This window comes from Ipomoea nil, unplaced genomic scaffold (genome assembly GCF_001879475.1).
Source record: "Ipomoea nil cultivar Tokyo-kokei standard unplaced genomic scaffold, Asagao_1.1 scaffold0205, whole genome shotgun sequence".
In the NCBI taxonomy this organism is placed as follows: domain Eukaryota; kingdom Viridiplantae; phylum Streptophyta; class Magnoliopsida; order Solanales; family Convolvulaceae; genus Ipomoea; species Ipomoea nil.
In genome coordinates, this window is record NW_017616633.1 from 509,423 (window position 1) to 526,691 (window position 17,269).

Below are 17,269 nucleotides of genomic sequence, written 5' to 3' on the forward strand. Positions count from 1 at the left end.
GTCATCTATCGCGAATTAGGCTTTCGATTAGACAACAAAGAAAGGCCGACCTTTCTTGACTAAGCTTAGATTTTCCCCGCAAAATCACGTTCGACTTGCATTAAGCATACAACTTGTGACACACATTTCTCGATCGGCTGGGTTCCCGCCTTGCTGTACCGAGGTAAGCCCTTCAACCACCTCATCTCTATTATTTATTATATGATGATTGGTTGATTGTGATTGAAGATTTCTTTCTACAAAAAGTCTTCGAGATAAATTGGACCTCCGCCCGAAGAGCGCTTCCCTGGCTTAAAGGACGGAACTCCAGTGCACTGATTGAGCTAGCGAACTCCAGTTTAAGTAAGACCAGGCCAGTTGTAAAAAAGGAAACAAAAGATTCGTGGTTGATACCAGTTGACAGCAATTGGCCAGTTTCCTACAATTGACCAATATAGCTCGACCGATTGATACATAAGAATAAGAGCGGTAAGTTTTTATATTGACAAGGGGGGAAGCGGTATCGAACAAGAAGAGCTGGAAGGGAAGTCGGACGGTAGGACTGTATTGCTCAAGAGCAGGATCTTTCTTTACAGGAAATAAGACGGGGATAAGTGCCCTATCCACCAACCAGTAACTGCAAAGAAATAGAAATAGCGAGATGATCCATCATAACGAGAATTTCCATTTGCATTACCAGAAGAAAGAAAGATGCGCTAAATAGATTTTGGGGATATAGACTAGGAAACTACTATTGGCTAATGGAATCTATTAGTCTAGCTCTTATATTATGATTATGAAAGAAAGCAGCATAGCCAGTTCTTTTTTAGCTAATGAGAAAAAGATATGAACACTAATAAAACCAAGAAAGACCAATCACAAATACCAGTGAAAGCGGAAAAGAGATAGACTGGGGGAATGGAATACGGGAGGTGAGAAGTCATTTTTCGAAAGGTTTTCTTGTTCGAGCGGCTCAATTGACTATTCAGATTGACAGTGAATCGTCGACGATGGCATAGATTCGATTCGGACAAGACGATAATTATCCTATATAAGAGAAGGCAATCTAGGCAAGCAAAGGAAAGATTGATTATAGGCCAGTGAAAGAGAAAGAGAAGGATTTTCGGCAAGGGGTTCCCGGCTTCGCGAGACCTTTTCGATCTGCTCTAGGCTAAGCTCAATGTGGCCTTGCTTTGTTGATGCCAATCTCTTAGTCTAATTCAGATAAACTGTGAGCCAAGACATGAAAAAGAACAAACTCAAAGCGAATTATTTCATATTAGATCTTCTACCGGTACACGGAACACAAACAAAATCTCAATGAAATGAAGTACACGCAACTACGCCTGTGAACTCAGATAGCCTTTCAGCATTCCTTTCATCTACTCTAGGAAAAAGAACTTTTTTCTCTTAATATATTCAATTTCTAGTTAGAGGTCAAACAGCCCAAGACGCGCATCCACCAGATAAGCATATAATTCGTTGTGATTCTCAAGTTCAAGTCCTTGTTTTTTATCCTACCCTCCTTTCTCTCCCTTTGGCTTCGGGTTTCTGTTCATGCTCATCCTCAGCCTCCGGTAGGCTGATGGGCATTGAACCTGACTCTGTAGACCTTTCAGCACAGTCTTCTACGACCTCTCCTACAGAAAGCTTTTTAACATGACTTTCCGGCTTTCCTGCTTCTATGCTTGCTATTAAGAATATGGCATACCAACAATTCACTTACTTACGGGCTTACTGGAATGATGAAAGGGAAAGGTATTCGGAGTTCTTCACCCCGGCAAAGCAAAGTCCTTACTTTGACTTAGACTGACCCGAATCAAGTCAAGGCGATGCAGCAGGCTTAAGGCCCATCTTCTTAGTTTAGTTCTCTCTTTTCAAGTCAAGAATGTGCCAACCAAGGCCATTGAATTCGCTGCAGTGCAGATATCATAATAGTCAAAGAATAAGTTCTTCTTTTTACTGAATTAGCTACAAATCACATGTTTAGAATCGATCTAGTTGATTATCCCGTCGTTTAGTAAGCCCGAAAGCAAGAGAAAGAAGGTTTCCTTTACCACGGGAACTGCAGTAGCGGAACTAGCACGACGAACAATGCTCGACACTCTGCCAAGCGAGCCCCTCTAATTATCTAGAAGCCCCGTTCCCCTGTATAAGCATTCTAGCTCAATACCCTTTCACCGTCTTCTCACGCGCCCTTACAAAACAACTACTGCGAGAGCCTTTCAGCTAGAGAGAAAGAGCCTTTAGAATGGAAGCCCTTATCATCCACTTTCTTATTCAATATTGGATCTCTTGCTTAAGCTGTGTAAGCTCATTCAGTGGTTCACTTGTGACGGATTCTTAGTTGATAAGGGGATGTCTTCTTTTCACTCAGGTTTTACCAAACAAAATGAAGTCATCGGCAAAGAAGCAATGAGACAGTCGTTGGCCTCCTCGCCCGACTTGACCTCGATCTATGGCTGTTCTGTGTAATGGCTTGATTCTTGATTCATTCCAGAACAAGAATTTCACTCATTTGAATGAAAGAGTTTGATACCAATTCTAGCTTCCGGGCAGGAGGGAAGAAGGTGACTTCAAGGTTGTTAGTGCTAAAAAAGTTTCTTTCTTATTCTCAGGAGCTCACCTCTCCCCATGTCTCAGAGGAATCTACTCTTTCATGGCAGCCACCTTCCTCTGGAGTATACAAACTGAACTTTGAAAAAGTTTGGAAAGAAAAGTAGACGGAACGACACTTGTGAACTCGGATAGCATTGTGGCATACCTTTTCATCTGAACTAGGCTACTTTCTTTCTTCTCTTATGAAATTTTTAGTTTTAGATCATTCTTAAAAGAAGCTCTCTCTTATATATATATATGATACCACCAGATGTGCCCCCTCTACCCTCGTCCAATCTTCCTAAGTGCCAGCCTAGCTTCATAGGAAGCTTAACAATACATCCAACTCCTTAAGGAATGAATACTTGGGCTTAGCCTGGAGTTAGGCTGAGATGCCTGGGCTAGACCCTGACATCGCCGTCCACAGGCTTAATATCAAACCAGATGCTAAGCCCATCAAGCAAGCACAACGACGCTTTCATCCACTCCACATGAAGAAGATTGAGAAAAAAAAGTAAAATGAAGTATGAAGATAAACGGAAGACCATAGATGATGGAATGATGAATGAATGGAAAAACGAAATAAAAAGACTAAAAGAAGAATTCGCTCAACATGAAGAATTAGCTCAACAAACCAAAGAAGAATCCATATCACAGAATCACCCTTGAAAGGGTGAGAAACAACCACCTAATAAAGACTAAATAAAAAGAGAAAAGGGATCCCGATAACCAACCATAGGAAGAGTTCATTCATATTGGAAGTCCGGTGCGGGCGTTAAGACTTACTTTACTAACATTCGGTACCCATATAAAGAGGGGTACCTACACTCTCAGTCAGTACTAGAAGGAGGTACCTTCTTCCGAGGAAACAAGGTCTTATTCATATCCTAAGTACCCAAGCGAGGGTCGGATAGCACGAGGTAAGTAGTTATGTTGCTAATCCTAAAGAAAAATCGAAGAACAAGAGGTTCACTTACAACCAATTGGTCACTTCACTGCTTTCAGTAGCTTAAGGAGTTGTAAAAGGGTAGTCCTTATTGTTATCATTCATTATTACTTCCACCAGGGAAGTCACTCACTTGAAGAGGGCCCCAACCCGTGTTTGCTGAGCAGAGGTGAGAGGAAGCAGATAGGCAGCCCTCGTGAAGCTGTACACTCCCTACATTGCTCAACCTGTTTCCCCAAACCGTTCTAAGGAGGGGGCTATTGAGTTACTTTGCATATCTATAACAAGATTGTCTACTAACAAACAGTTGTTATTAAAGGAGCTCAAGTAGGGCCTATCTAATAAACTCTCAAGGTATCTTAGGTTCATACAGTGAGCTTTTCATACCAGGAATACTAGCTACAGTTGCCCTGCGGGGCTATCACACGGAGAAACAATTCCCTCCAGGGAGCTGCCAATAGAAAGCATTAGTATGCTATCAGTTGTTTAAGGAGCAGGATTGTGTATGATAATTCATTTTCAGGCGGTACTTATTATTGAAGAAGACAGAAACTACAGACGGGGAAGGAAAGAGGCAAATAAATAGATGCTCCGGGGAAAGCTTTGAGCTTAGCCTAGTATGGTGAATCAACAAAGTAGCCCCTATCACGTAAAGAGTGCTCACGTTGTGAAGTCTAGTTGGGAAAAGCAAGGATGGCATTAGTCGCTGTCAGCATTAGCCTTTGCCGAACCCCTTTTATTTTAATAGGATGACCTTTCTTTTAGATAGAATTTCTATTTATTAAGAATTTCACTTTGCATGGAAAGGTGAGCACGAAAGCTAGCATAGGGAAGGCAAAACCAGTCCCAGTTCACTATTTTCTTTCTGTGTAAATAGGTTTAGGTTTGAGAACTCGCTTTCAAATCCTTGCGATTCTTTCTGTGAAAGATCGGCGTATCTGGATTCAAAGAGAGAGAATATATGGTCTCCGCCCCTTGCATCTCAAGTCTCACTTCCTTCTTCTGCTAATGCTACTCCCACTATATTATCGTAAATATACTAAACCACTATTCTAAATAATATAATGGGACTTATCCTGTTACAAGGTGGACAACTACAACTAGTGAGACTCAGTCTAAATGTAAATGAAACTTCCACTCTCACGCAGGCCAGTTCTTTACATCTTTGGAAAGCGCATTGAAATGCATTTCAAAATTGGCATTGATTGACTTAGCTCACTAAGCGGATAACCCTTTATCAAAATAAAAAGGGTTCTAATGTCAACTTGGAACATGAAACTACCCACTTTAGTAACATCGATTTATCCACGACAGCTTCATCCGATAGTAAGTATCACATCGACTGCCCAGAGCGCCCCCTCGGGTATAGGAGGGCTCTTTTCGGGCGTCTGTGAGCACTATCGGGAGTGGATGCTGGTAACCCACTCCAACGCGTTGAAATATAGTATAGATAGATATATATATAGATATACGAAAATCATTTCGAAGCAGGAAGATATATACTTAAGAGGCACTAGTTTTAAAACCAGGAATAGACTCAGCAAATCGGCATAAGCACATCAGACAACAATAAGCAGTTAAGTAGAAATAAAATCATAAGAAATACGCATTTACGGTCACAAGCCACTTCTCAATTCCAAACCACATCAACAACCAATCATCATCCATATCACATAATCATTGATGGCGCCACGGGACCAATCGCATGCCCCGAACATGAGGGTTAATGCTTATAGCATTAACACGGCCCCGCAGCACCCTACCTCAGTACCGCGGTACGAGGGGAGTTGATCGCAACCAACCCTTTGAGAACCGTTGACGAACTCAACGTCGGACCACGATCTGACACACCGCTGACGCGCCCAGTCGGTGGACCGCGATCCCCCTTACAAGGGGGGACTTACGACCCTACACACTGTTGATGCGCACAATCGGTGGACCGTAGCGGATCAAGCCGACACACCGCTGAGCTAAACTCAGTCGGTGGGCAAAGATCCTCGGAGACTACGGTCCTACGTACCGATGTCCCACCACTCGGTGGATCGCAGCCAGCCGTAGCCCTACACACCGCCAGATTACTCAGGTCGGTGGACTACAGCCTTCCTTGGCTTGTTAGCCCTACACACCGCCTGGCGCGTCCAGGTCGGTGGGTCATATCACTGAGGCCCATGTGGACCTTCAGTCCTATGCATAATCTTTATATACCTGACTGGTCTCTACCAGCCTGGTTAACAGTTGGGATGTTTCTCAGCCCATTCAACTGCCCGTATAGTGGACCTCAGTCCTATATCATATTAATATCCCTGACCGATCTTAACCGGCCTAGTTAACAGTTGGGATGGTTCTCAACCCATTCAACTGCCCGTATAGCCCAATTGATCTTAACCAAGTTGGGGTCATGCATCACGTAACACATAATAACACATAATAACACATAACTCACATAGGGAAGGGGGAGATATAAAATTAAGCTTACATGTGATCATTCACATACTAAGAACAATTCCTAAGGGTTCATATAACTTCCACCTAGGTCCACGGGTTACCAATTCAACTAGCATGCAATTCCTAAGACTAGACTCAGGCACGACAAACGGGGTCCGTCGGGACACAATGGGGAACGGGGAACATCAAACGGGGAAGCCGGGGACCCGGGTGGGGTATGGACCAGCGGGTAGCCGGTGGGTGGGGGTTACCCGCCGGTGGGCACTGTTCCGGGCGGCGGGTAGCCACCGGGCAGCCGACTGCCCGGTGGCTGCCCCACTGCCGGGCAGTTGGGCAGCGGGTAGGTGGTAGGTTCCCCCACCCCCACCTATCCCCCACTGACTCATTCATCAACAAATTCGTCCCGGGATCCTTTGTGGAACCCGAAACCATGCTTAGACACTTTTAAACGCAATTGATGACACCACATAGACAATTAACGGATCAAAAGCAAGAATCATATAGCACATATCCTATCATGACTTCTAAATATAATCAACATCCGAACATGCAAAATCCCACCCAATTATATCAAGAATAACACAATACGAAATTCCCAATTTTAACCTAGGGCTCTAATCATATTCAAATCAATAAAATCATAGTTCATCTTTTAATTACCAAGACATCAAGATTCATCAAGAATATCACATAATCATCAAGAATCCCTTATCATCATCAAGATCATCAAGATCACACATAAAATCATCTCACAATTATCAAGAACATATCATCAATATCATGAACGATTCATCAAGACACAAGTATAGAGAGGAGGCCAAAGAAGATAATTATAGCAAGGAAAATATGTTTTGTTGAGACATGGGTTACCTCTTAGCCTTAATTAATTTCCTTGGCTATGAAGGGTCTTTCTTTAAGATTTCTCCTTTCTTGATTTCTCCTAAGGGAATTCTTGGAACTTCTTGTGTGGTGAGAGATTATTTGTGGTGTGAATTCTAGGTGCCTCCTATTCCTCTATTTATATAATTAAGAGTCCTAATTAGGGTCTAGGTGGCATGGGTTTACTAATTCTATTTCTTATAGGACTAAGGGGTTGGCTTTAGGGATAAAGGCCCACGGACCATGGCGGACCCCCTTTTAGCTAATTAGTAGATTTTAACTCCCTTTTTGGGCTGAGTAATTAATTAATTAATTTGGGTTTAGGGGTCGTAACACGGGGTGTTACACTCTCCCCCCCTTACAAGAGGCTTCGTCCCCGAAGCCGGTGTGTGGATCCACTCTTTCACCCCCCCCCCCCCCCCCCCCCGGACGTCGCGTAATTTGGCATCCCGATCAGGAAGTGTGGCCCCGCGCGTTGTCTTTGCTGGGGTGGACTGAATTTCTGGTGAAGTGGTGATTGAAAAGTTCGGGTCTACCTTGGTTTCCTGCTCCCGAGCTAGATGCCCCGCGAGTGCCCAACATGGCCTCAATGGTTGCCACCCTTTGGTCTAAAGCGCGTGTTGCGTGAATTAGGGATGAGAATCCCTCGTCCATGATTTGGTTCTGTCGGGTGAGCTGTGCGAGGATGCGTTCGTTGACTGATTCTTCATTTAAACCCCTTGGGTTTCCCCTCGCTCGCGTGGGTGCCGGTGGATTAGGCTCGCTATCTTCTTCTTGCTCGTCATTTTCCCCTGGTTCCCCACAGTCTTGCATTGCCCGCTTGAGTTTCTTGTTGGAGATATTTAGTTGATCGACCAATTCCGTTTGTTCCTCTTCGGGCTTAAGGCAAATCTCTTCGAGGGTGATGTATTGTCCCCCTTCGGTGTAGTAGATATCATTGCGACGGAGATTCTGAGCATTGAAAGCCATGCCACTTGCGGTCTTGACCTCTGTGTGGCTTAGGTCTACCCCCTTTTTCTCCATGATCCAACTCAGGATCATCCCGTAGGGTAGGCTAAGTCGGTTGCTAGTTTTACAAAACTCCATGTGTTTCAACATGAGGGTCGGCAGATTGAACTTAATTTTGTGTTTTAAGAGATAGGCAAAAGTACACTCCAGACTTCCCACATCCTTGCTTTTATTATTTGTGGGCAATAGGCTGTCAGTCACAATCATAACCAATATCTTTTGCTCCGCAGTTAGCCATTTCCTGTTTGGCCGTGTGGCCGAAGTGAAACCTTCCTCCTTTCCGAGTAGGTACCCGAGGTAGTCTTTGTACCCCGTGTTTTGGGTTCCAATCCATCCTTTTCGGTCGTAATCTGACACGCCCGTGGTGGTCAATTTTAGGAGTTTGGCCAAGCGGCCTTCGGAGAGTACTATCTCCTTGCCTCGGACTTTGGTAGTGATCTCTACTTTGTCACCCCGCTTGACGGCTATCAAGTGGTGGTAGAACTCTTTCACCAATTCGGGGTACGTATCCCCTTTGATGGCGAGATACAAATCCAAGAGTCCTTGAAATTTAAGCATGTCGACCAACTCCGGAGAGAATTGGTCGGGTTCGAGGGCCTTACCTCCGATTACCGTGTAATCGGCGTTGTTTTACTCCGGGGTTCGGATTCCGAGGGGCTTTTTCGGCATGATTGGGGTTCTTCGGGGGGGAATTTTCCGACGAGTTTTTCCGGCGATTTTTCCGGTGGGGGGTTTCCGGCGGCGATGGTTTCTCCAGCGAGGTGGCGGGCGACGTGGTCTACTGTTTGTGGCCGTCGGCGAGGGTGCGAGGCTGGACGGAGCAGGTGGCAGCTGGCAGGGAGCGGTGGCCGGGCGAGCTGCGGGTGGGCGTGGCAGCGGGTCGTGGCCGGGCGAGGGGCGGCTGCCTTCCGGGGCGTCGACGGCGGCGTGCGGAGCGGTGGAGCTGAGCGGCGGCTGGCTTGATGGTGGCCGATGGTGGGGTGTGGGCCTCGGGTGGTTTACCGGCGAGGTGGGGTGAGAGAGAGAGAGAAAGAGAGAGAGATTATGGGGGAAGAAGGGTGTAACACCCCAGATTTTCAGGATATTTAAAACTTATAAAATAAAGGTGAAATCTCATTAAATCCCAAAACATAACACAAGAGTATAGGGTGCTATGCCACACCTGAGCTAGAGAACTCAGGTGCACAGGCTAACTAACTAATATCCTCAAATAGTATCAATACTAAATCATGGCACGCAGGCCGAAAGGGAAAAACTATCTAAGCTACGTCCAAGCTTCTAGCGCGCTCCAGTGATCTACTCGTCTGTGCCTGAAAGCCAAATATATCTGTTCAGCGAGAGATGCTGGTAACCCACTCCAACGCGTTGAAATACAATACATATAGATATATATATAGATATATGAAAAGTCATTTTGAACATGAGGATATCTCCTACGAACTCTAGCTTTTAAAACAGGGATAGACTCCAGATAGGGCTAAGCACAGACAGCAGTTATACCGAACATATACAGTTTACAACAGGCAAGACAGATAAGATAAGCACAATTAATAATCATAACCCAACATATACAATCCCCGGTATAAATCTCATAGTCTCATCCCTAAGATACTCATAACAACAACTCATCCATACTTCATCACATAGCACACTTTGTTGGCGCCACAGGACCAATCGCATGCCCATACATGATGGTCAGCGCATATAGCTCTGACACGGCCCCGCAGCACCCTGCCCCGTCTCACAGCACGGAGGGGTCGATCGCAACGGACCGATGAGCCGCAGCTCTATATAATATTTATATACCTGACCGGTCTCTACTAGCCTGGTTAACAGTTGGGATGGTTCTCAACCCATTCAACTGCCCGTATAGTGGACCTCTGTCCTATATAATATTTATATACCTGACCGGTCTCTACCAGCCTGGTTAACAGTTGGGATGGTTCTCAACCCATTCAACTGCCCGTATAGTGGATCTTAGTCCTATATAATATTTATATACCTGACCGGTCTCTACCAGCCTGGTTAACAGCCGGTATGGTTTTCAGCCCACCCGACTGCCCGTATAGCCCGATTGATCTCAACCAACTCGGGGTAACATGCACACATAACACATAGCAAGCACATGCAACCCACATTAACACATTTGGAAGAGGGAGAAAACGTATAACAAAACCTATGCGTGATCCTTCACATACTAAGAATAGTCCTAAGGGTTCATACTTCTTTCACCTAGGTCAACAGGATACCAATTCAACTAGCATGCAATATATATATAAGACCCATACGACCTACGAACGGTACCCGAAAATCAACTAGACATAGGCACGATAGACGGAGTCCGTTGGGACACCACGGGGGTCGGGGGAACATCAAACGGGGAAGCCAAAATCCCCAATTGGGGTGCAAACCAGCGGGTAGCCGGTGGGTGAGGGTTCACCCGCCGGCGGCAGCCATTCCGGGCAGCGGGTGCCCGGTGGGCAGCTGCCCGCTGCCGGCGTTGCCCAAGGATGCCGCGGGTAGGTGGCGGGTCCCCTACCCCCACCTACCCCCCCCCCCCCACTGACTCTTTTCATCAAAAATGCCCCGGGAACCTTTGTGGAACCCAAAACCATGCTTAGACACTTTCAAACGCAATTGATAACACACGTAGACAATTAACGGATCAAAATCAGGAAACAAACGGCACATAACCTATCATGCTTTTCTAAACATAATAAACACCCAATCATGCGAATTCCCACCCAATATACCAAGAATAATTCCATACGATACAACCTAGGGTTCTAATCAATTTTAAATCAACAAGGTCACGATTCATCTTCTAATATCAAGATTCGGTAAGAATATTATATAAACATCAGGAACATCCTACAATCATCAAGAACATCTTATAATCATCAAGAACGTTATATAATCATCAAGAACACCATAATTATCAGGAACCTTTCATCATCAAGATCACCCATGGAATTATCCCATCAATCATCAATAATAACACAAATCATCAATACACAATAATATGGGGAAATCCTAAGAGGGGAATCATAGCTATGAAAATAGGTTTTGTTGAGACATGGGTTACCTCTTAGCCTTAATTAATTCCTTGGCTATGAAGGGTCTTTCTTTAAGCTTTCTTGCTTTCTTGATTTCTTCTAAGGGGATTCTTAGAGCTCTTTGGGGTGGTGGAACATTTATTGTGGTGGGGGGTTTCTAGGTGCCTCTCAAGCCCCCTATTTATATATTTAGGAGTCCTAGTTAGGAACTAATATTATAGGCTTGCTAATTCTATTTCTTTTGGAACTAAGGATTGGGTTTAGGGATAAGGGCCCATGGACTATGGTGGGCCTTTCCTAATTAATTATTGTGATTTAATTCTTTCTTTTGGGTAATTTGTTAAATGATTAATTGGTTTTAGGGATCGTAACACGGGGTGTTACAAAGGGAATGAGGAAGAAGAAGGGTTTTTGATTTGGGGGTTTTGGTGTTTTTAGGGATTTGTAGGGGTCTAAGAAGGGAGTGTTCCCTTAAAATTCCAAGAAACACTTATGGCTTAGTGGTTAAGGGCTTGGGTTTTCAAGGGGGAGGTCTAGGGTTTAATTCCCATTGGTGAAATTAGTTTTCTTTGTGGAATATTTCTTTGTCCTTTCCTTCTTTTGTCTCCTAGTGGGAGAAGATGTTGGTCCTTGTTGTTTTGTAGGTAGTCTTGTTTTCTTTTGTTAAGCTAATATTATTTCGAACTAGCTTTTATTCATAACAATTCCAAAGTGACTAGTCTAAACACGCGATTCTACTACAGGGGTGGTTACAAAACAAAGGGTTTGTTACATTATCCTAAACAAAATTCATCTTCCTGGTTTCCTTCTGGCGGGTTTGCGTGATCTTCGTTTTCTGGGGTCATATTTCCTTTGTTGGGGTTGACCTCGTCCTCGAGTTCGGCTTGCGTGCGGCTCATGACAAATACTTTTCCGGGGGCACCATAGTTTCCTTGATTGTTCGTGCCCCCGTGTTGGCCCACGGCCGTAGGGCGTGAGTTTGAGGGTTGAGGGCAGAGGAATGCCTTGTGCCCTTCTTTCCCGCAATTGAAGCATCGTAAGGGGTTCCCCATGCAATCCTTGCCCCTATGGCTTTGGTGGCATTTTGGGCAGGGGAAGCCCCCTGTATTAGTTTCGCTGTTTCTTGGGGGCGGCCTCTGTCCCGCTAGATTGCTTGGCCTTGTGTTAGCGTCGTTTCTTGTTCTTTTCATGGGTGGCGCCCCACCTCCCGTGTTCTTTTTTCGAATCTGTTCCTGAACCCCACGCTGTAGTAGTTGGATTCGATAGAGATTGGTGGCACTAGAGTAGGCCTCGTTGAGGGTCCGGGGTCCGCTTACTATTAGGGCCTTTCGGGCTTCGAAGTTGAGGCCTAATACAAATCTTTCTATTTTGGTTGTCTCTGTGGGGACTAGTTCTGGCGCGAAGCGTGCCAGTTCGAGGAATCGTTTATGGTATTCCATGACGGTAGCCGCTCCTTGTTTTAGGTGAAGGAACTCTTCATGCATAGATGCTTTTATGTGGGCTGGATAGAATCGTTCTCGCAGTCGTGTTTTCAGACTTTCCCAGTTGAATCCTGGTTCTTGTCTATAAGTGGGTCCCTCGTGGATCCACCAAAGGTCTTCCTCGTGTCCGAAGTAGAATGAGGTTACCTCTACACGACGTTCCTCTGGGCATTCTACTAGCCCCAGAATTTTGTCGAAGGTCCGAATCCATTCCTCAAGGATGGCGGGATCTTCTTCTCCTGAGAAAGAGGGTGGTCTATGGTTTGAAACTTGTCGGGCGATTTCTGAGTTTGTATTTGGTGGAGGTGGTGGTGGTCGGTTGTTGCGGAGAGCTATGTCGCTTAGTGCTTGGGCGACTTGGGTTAGTTGTTGTAGGGTTTGAGCCAGGGGGTCTTGTGTAGCGGGTTCCGAAGTCCTTGATTGTCTTCTGGTTGGTGCCATGATGCTGATCTATAGAGCCAATGTTTATAGTAACGTTTGAGTTAGAGTGTTGTACCCTTACCTTGGTGTGATAAGCGAAGGGGAGTCTTTTAAACTAATGAGGAATAAAGTGAGGAGAGGTTACGTGATGATAGGTACGCTCACAATCTCACCGCGTGTCTTAAGGTTCCTAGTTCCTGTGTTCCTAAATAACTAAATCCTATCTTACCGAACTCCTAGTGCTTTAAGCCTAGCTTTATGGGTCTTATCCTAGGGTCAAACTTATGCTCTGATACCAACTGTAACACCCCGAAATTTTTCAACTTTTAAGACTTATATAATAAAGGTAAATTCTCATTAAATCCCAAAACATAATATAATAGAGTACAGGGTGCTATGCCACACCTGAGCTAGAGAACTCAGGTGCACAGGCTAACTAACTAATATCCTCAATAATGTAAATACATGAGCATGGCACGCAGGCCGAAAAGGGAAACTGTCTACTCTATGCTCCAAATCTCTAGCGCGCTCCAGTGTCTACTCATCTGTGCCTGAAAGCCAAATATATCTGTTCAACGAGAGATGCTGGTAACCCACTCCAACGCGTTGAAATATAGTATAGATAGATATATATATATATATATATATATATATATATATATATATATACGAAAATCATTTCGAAGTAGGAAGATATATACTTAAGAGACACTAGTTTTAAAACCAGGAATAGACTCAGCAAATCGGGATAAGCACATCAGACAACAATAAGCAGTTAAGTAGAAATTATATCATAAGAAATACGCATTTACGGTCACAAGCCACTTCTCAATTCCAAACCACATCATCAACCAATCATCATCCATATCACATAATCATTGATGGCGCCACGGGACCAATCGCATGCCCCGAACATGAGGGTTAATGCTTATAGCATTAACACGGCCCCGCAGCACCCTACCTCAGTACCGCGGTACGAGGGGAGTTGATCGCAACCAACCCTTTGAGAACCGTTGACGAACTCAACGTCGGACCACGATCCGACACACCGCTGACGCGCCCTGTCGGTGGACCGCGATCCCCTTTACAAGGGGGGACTTACGACCCTACACACCGTTGATGCGCACAATCGGTGGACCGTAGCGGATCAAGCCCGACACACCGCTAAGTTAAACTCAGTCGGAGGGCAATGATCCTCAGAGACTACGGTCCTACGTACCGAAGTCCCACCACTCGGTGGATAGCAGCCAGTCGTAGCCCTACACACCGCCTGATTACTCAGGTCGGTGGACTACAGCCTTCCTTGGCTTGTTGGCCCTACACACCGCCTGGCGCGTCCAGGTCGGTGGGTCATATCACCGAGGCCCATGTGGACCTTCAGTCCTATGCATAATCATTATATACCTGACTGGTCTCTACTAGCCTGGTTAACAGTTGGGATGGTTCTCAGCCCCTTCAACTGCCCGTATAGTGGACCTCAGTCCTATATCATATTAATATCCTTGACCGATCTAAACCGGCCTGGTTAACAGTTAGGATGGTTCTCAACCCATTCAACTGCCCGTATAGCCCAATTGATCTTAACCAAGTTGGGGTCATGCATCATGTAACACATAATAGCACATAATAACACATAACTAACATAGGGAAGGGGGAGACATAAAATTAAGTTTACATGTGATCATTCACATACTAAGAACAATTCATGTGATCATTCACATACTAAGAACAATTCCTAAGGGTTCATATAACTTCCACCTAGGTCCACGAGTTACCAATTCAACTAGCATGCAATTCCTAAGACTCGTTTAACCTATGAATGGTACCCGAAATTCCAAACTAGACTCAGGCACGACAAACGGGGTCCGTCGGGACACCATGGGGAACGGGGAACATCAAACGGGGAAGCCGGGGACTCGAGTGGGGTATGGACCAGCGGGTAGCCGGTGGGTGGGGGTTACCCGCCGGTGGGCACTGTTCCGGGCAGCGAGTAGCCGGCGGGCAGCCGGCTGCCCGGTGGCTGCCCGCTGCCGGGCAGTTGGGCAGCAGGTAGGTGGTGGGTTCCCCCACCCCCACCTACCCCCCACTGACTCATTCATCAACAAATTCGTCTCGGGATCCTTTGTGGAACCCGAAACCATGCTTAGACACTTTTAAACGCAATTGATGACACCACATAGACAATTAACGGATCAAAAGCAAGAATCATATAGCACATATCCTATCATGACTTCTAAACATAATCAACATCCGAACATGCGAAATCCCACCCAATTATATCAAGAATAACACAATACGAAATTCCCAATTTTAACCTAGGGCTCTAATCATATTCACATCAATAAAATCATAGTTCATCTTTTAATTACCAAGACATCAAGATTCATCAAGAATATCACATAATCATCAAGAATCCCTTATCATCATCAAGATCACACATAAAATCATCTCACAATTATCAAGAACATATCATCAATATCATAAACGATTCATCAAGACACAAGTATAGAGAGGAGGCCAAAGAAGATAATTATAGCAAGGAAAATAGGTTTTGTTGAGACATGGGTTACCTCTTAGCCTTAATTAATTTCCTTGGCTTTGAAGGGTCTTTCTTTAAGATTTCTCCTTTCTTGATTTCTCCTAAGGGAATTCTTGGAACTTCTTGTGTGGTGAGAGATTATTTGTGGTGTGAATTCTAGGTGCCTCCTATGCCTCTATTTATATAATTAAGAGTTCTAATTAGGGTCTAGGTGGCATGGGTTTACTAATTCTATTTCTTATAGGACTAAGGGGTTGGCTTTAGGGATAAAGGCCCACGGACCATGGTGGACCCCCTTTTAGCTAATTAGTAGATTTTAACTCCCTTTTTGGGCTGAGTAATTAATTAATTAATTTGGGTTTAGGGTCGTAACACGGGGTGTTACACTGAAGGTAGCTGATAATCAAGAATCCATGGCCAAATTGAAGGAAGAAGTAACATGAAGCTTGGGCGTTAATGTGCGTGAGTTTTATGTTCTGCTTCCTTCTGAGCTCATAATTCTGAACTGCTCACACACATTAAGCACAAATCTCACGCACATTAAGATCAATACTCAGGCACATTAAGTATAAAACTCACGCACATTAACATTACGCACATTAAGTACAAATCTCAGGCACATTAAGCACAACACTCACGCGCATTAAGTATAAAACTCACGCACATTAATCAACCGCACAACCGCAAGGGAAACCACAAATTCACCTGATCCCTTACACACACACACACACTAGTTTTTTACGCGCATTGCGCGATTGAGATAATTCCCAATATTTTTTTTTTATAAATAAGTACTTTAAAGTATATAAAGATAAGATTATATTGGAATTGTTCATGCATAGATAATTGAATGTTGAATTTGTGTATTTAAATAGGTAATTCTAAGTTTACAAATGCAAGATAATATAGTCAAGATTGACTATAATTGTCAATAAAATAATTGTATAGATATGGTTGAAACCAAATAATACGGGACATAAGGGAGAGCAAATAAAAATTAGGGCATAAAATATTAAATATATACTAATATTGAAGAGCTAATTGCTGAGTGTCAAACAAGAACATTGGGAGGTAGTTTTCCACTTCAATTTGTTGTGTGATTTGAATACTCCTTTTGTCAATAAATCACACAAGTTGTTAATATGATTGGCTTAATTACATATTTTTTTATTTTTTTATTATTTTTTAAAACAATTATTATGATTATTATTATTATTATTATTATTATTATTATTATTATTATTATTATTATTATTATTATTATTATTATTATTATTATATGTATACCCTTATGTTATTTTACATGTTAATCTAAACAGCTAATTTTTTCAAATATCTTTTTACCAACCGTTGATATAATTCGCTAGTCAAATCCGCTAATGCTAACCGCTAACTGCTGATTGTCAAACAAGGACATTGCGAGATAGTTCTCACTTCAATTTGTTGTGTGATTTGAATACTCTCTTTGTCAACAAATAATCCCTCAAGTAGTTAATATGATTGGCTTTATTAATTATATTTTTAAATTTTTTCATGGTACTAATAAAATACTTGGTAAATAAATATATAGCATTATTTTGTATTATAACTTTGATATTTAATTAAAAAAACAGTGCACAAAAAAGATAATAGACAGTGTAGTGAATATAATCAATTGATGAATTTGAATGTAAAGAATTTTTACATTGGAGAAAAATAAAGATAATATAACTAATAAAATTATTTATCTTAATTAATTTATTGATAATGAATATATATTTTTTTAATAAAGACATTTTAGGGACAATGTAGCGAACATAATCAATTGATGAATTTGAATGTAAAGAATTTTTATATTAGAGAAAAATAAAGACAATATAGCTAATGAAATTATTTCACTTATTTAATTTAGTGATAATGCGTAAAACGTCTGCCACTG